The following is a 3,834-nucleotide window of genomic DNA, read 5'->3' as shown; positions in this document are numbered from 1 at the left end:
TGATCCAGGTGATGTGATCTCATACAATGAGGAGGAAAAATGATCCCACATGTGTATGCTACACCATGCCAAACCTTTGCCAGCAAATGCACAGTGGTGAAGCACACCACAGCTCCCAGTGCCACTCAGAAGAGAACAGTGGCCGAAGTGAACCTGTGTACAGGCCACTAAGACCCATTTTTGCCTCTAGGTTTTCATTGGATCATGGGAGAGTTGGGGTTGGGAGGAACATTCAAAGGTCATCGAGTCCAATCTCTCTACAATAAGCAAGGACATCTCCAACTAGATCAGGTTGCTCAGAGTCCTGTCTAACCTGACCTTGGATGTTTCCCGGGATGGGGAATCTACCACCTCTCTGGGAAACCTGTTTCAGTGTTTCACCACTCTGATTGCAAAAAAACTTTGTCCTTATATGTAATCTAAATTGCCCTTCTTTTACTTCAAAACCATTACCCCTTGCATGTTACTGTTTCTCAGTGGCCATTTAGTCACTTCACTTTCAAGCCGGACTTTGTCTGTAGCACAAGATGCAACTCTGACCAAAGATGGGTCAACTGAGATAATATAATTACTCACTTTCCAGCTACACACCAGCCCAGAGAAAGCCTAAGCCCTCTATCAGTGCCGAAGAAGATCAGACAGATGCAGGCTGCCTTCAGTTTTGCAGATTAACAGGTTCACAGTGAAGTCCTTTGTAAAATCAGGGCTGATTTCAAGACAGCTAAGAACGAGCAGTAATACTACCATTACCAGTACCAGTCATAACCATGGGAAATGTTTGGTAATAAACATATGAGGAAGTTTTCAGCTTTGTTCCTTGATTAATTTAATTATTTTTTCTGAATGGTATCTATGGCAAAGTTGGATTAAAAAAATTGAAAACCAAGTACATAATAGGGAGGGCATGTAACTGATCAGCCTAGACTGCCTTTGCTTCTCATCTCTAAGTTAATAAATGAGAAATAAACCCCATGTAACTCAGAAGGAGGTGTAAAAAGAAAGCCAAAATATTAAAAGTAAAAGAAACTCTTCAGCTAAGAAACCTGGGTCAAGAAATCCAACACAGCAAGAACAAAAAGTGCTTGGATCTGTATTTTTGTTCAAGGCAAAGGTGATGTGCCAGGTCTAGACTGAGGCTGAATTCAGATACAAGTTATAAGCAGTGCCAATATTCAGGAATGCTGGAATTGGCATTCTGCTGAGATTTGATTCACAGCAGTGTGTATCAGAGTGAGTGCCCAGACAGAGAACTGATGGAAATTGGTAGACCCAATGCAATTTTTCATTCACAGAAATGCATAGCAAAGTAAGCTATGCTGATGAAAATTTGTAGAGCTAACACAGTTCATATGACGAGTCTGACTTAAAGAAATATTACTGGCACCACAGGGTGTCAGCTGGGGCTTTTAATTCCTAACTGGACTCATTCAGACTGGCAGCTCCATCTGTTTTTCCACTTCTGGCTGCTATATTTCCCCAAGAGGACAAGGGCCAGACCTCCACCAACCTCCCTGGGCACAAGGTCAGTTCTAGGGGCACGTGGGCATGCAGGGGAAAACTTTTATGCAGCCAAGCAGGACTCTGGCCTCCAGCTCTTGAAAAAGTTTCCACTCTCTGCCAAGCCCCTCAAACTGCCCAAACACTTTGGAAATTACAGCATCTCATTTTGCTGCCAATTGGGAAATTTGTTTCATTGCATTAACCGTCAGAAAACAGAACACACCTTTGGTGGGGGAAGAATATTTTGCCTCATTATTATCAAAGTGCAGTGATAGAGTTGGACTTTGAGCAAACCTTTGTGGTGTTTCACTTAGGACTCCCCACAAGGGCCCTATATCCAAAGGCAGCACAGACACATTTCTACATTTTTGTCTGAGCTGAACACCTACATTTGTACCAACTATAGAGCTTGTGTCTCCCACCCACAGCTCATATTTCTCTTGGATTAGTGTTCTCCCATCACTGTTATTAATACAGTCACATTGGGAGATCCAGTTGCTTTGTGGCCTGAAAGGCCCTTAACCATGCCCAAATTAAAGCCCTCTAAGCAATGGAATAGTTGGACCCTAAGGATTTCTTGGAAACGTGCTATGAATGAGCAAAGAGAAAATAAATTAAAGCTATGCTGATGCTCCTGGCTCTAAGATCACCTTTTGTTTGGTTTCCTAAGGCCTAATATGCACTAATGGGAAGGTAAACCAGCTTTTAAAAGTCTTGTCATGTGATGCCTCTTAATAAATCCAGTTAATATTTCCAAGGCACATGTCTCTGCAAACACTGGAGGTCCCAGTAAATGTCCTAGAAAGGGGATGAAACATTTTGGATACACTTAAGGCACACTTTCCTCACCATCCAGGCCAGAGGAATCTGGGGTTAGGATTCCATTCCAAGGGAACAAACTAGTTTAAAACTATAGGTGCCACATGCTGATCCCAAGGGTAGAACAGGAGAGCAGCACAGGTATTTTAATTAAATTAATCAAACCTCCCCTCCCAGGACAGGAACTGGCTGTATGGAGAAAAGCATAATATATATAGTTTAATATGTGAGGGAGGAAGACAAGAAGAACCAGCTTTCTAGCCTGGATTTATCTGACCTTGGTTTAGCTGTAGGAAGTACATAATGTCAGCCTGCGTCTGCTCATAGAAAACACTAGTCTGAGCAAAGTAAAACTTTCTTCTCCCTCCAGATTAGTCAAGCTCACCAAGATCTGAATGATAGATTTGTCTCTACCACCATTTATTATGAAAAGAGCCAATGGTAAACTCATTCCTAACTCACACATGTTAGCAAGGTGTCTGTGTTTATATGGGCATAAATATAGGATGAAGCTATATCTGGATTTTAGCCATGAAACAGCCAGGGACAGACCCTCTTAATGTGGTCAGCTATACTCATCCAGTATGTAACTGTTGTTCTTGTTCTGAATAAACATCCAGCAATGATGAAAGTCCTCATCACACCAAGGTGCTGTTTTCAAAGGGAATTGCAAAATCTTTTTCCTAACAGAGTCTCTAAACATACAGCCTTAACCTTCCACTTGCTGAAATCAATTACAGAACTTACAGGTTACTTTATTTAAGGTTACTTGAGGCCCATAAACTGCTATGCATGACAGAGAGATCCTTGAACACTGGCTTGGTTCAATGATTTATCTTCCTTGGTTAACCCACACCTCAAGGGCTGCTAAGCTCAGAGAAGTTTTTAACAAGCTGACACCTCTGAATGCACATTTCTGCTTACCTTTCCAAGCTGCTGCTCCCTATCTTTTAGTCTTGTGAAGTTAATTTAAGCAATGTAAAGAAAATAGCAGAGACTGTCAAGGCTCTGAAGGCATCAGTAGGTGTTAATGTCCCTGCCCAGCTTGCTCTGAGATCCTCATAGGTCTCTGTCCATGGCCCAGGACCCCATTTCAGCTCAGCCCAGGGCCATCAGCACCAACTTCCTTTGGTGGTAGTCCTGTCTTGAGCCTCCTCTCCATTTCCTCCTTTGAGTCAACCTTGTACTTTGTCCCCTATGGCCACCTCTCACCATAATGAGAAGGTGCCTGTTTGATTCCAAGTGTGGGCAGGCACTGGGCATTCAAGATATCAGGTGTTTTCTGGGTTTATATGAGGTTACCTAAAATATGAAACAAATTTTTTAAATTACATTTTTCTTTTTCCACTGTTTCCCTGAAGATAGAGTAGCAAGAAATCTCTGTTCAGAAACCACCTTGAAGATGGGTAATTCAGTAGCTTGAGGGGAGATAGGGGCTGGGCTCCATCCTTTCTTAAAAGTTAGGAATGGTCTTGACCTTATGACTGATCCCATTCATAGTAGTTGAAGCAACTG

Source organism: Pithys albifrons, chromosome 5 (assembly GCF_047495875.1).
Source record: "Pithys albifrons albifrons isolate INPA30051 chromosome 5, PitAlb_v1, whole genome shotgun sequence".
Taxonomy (NCBI): Eukaryota; Metazoa; Chordata; class Aves; order Passeriformes; family Thamnophilidae; genus Pithys; species Pithys albifrons.
This window is presented reverse-complemented; position numbering follows the sequence as displayed.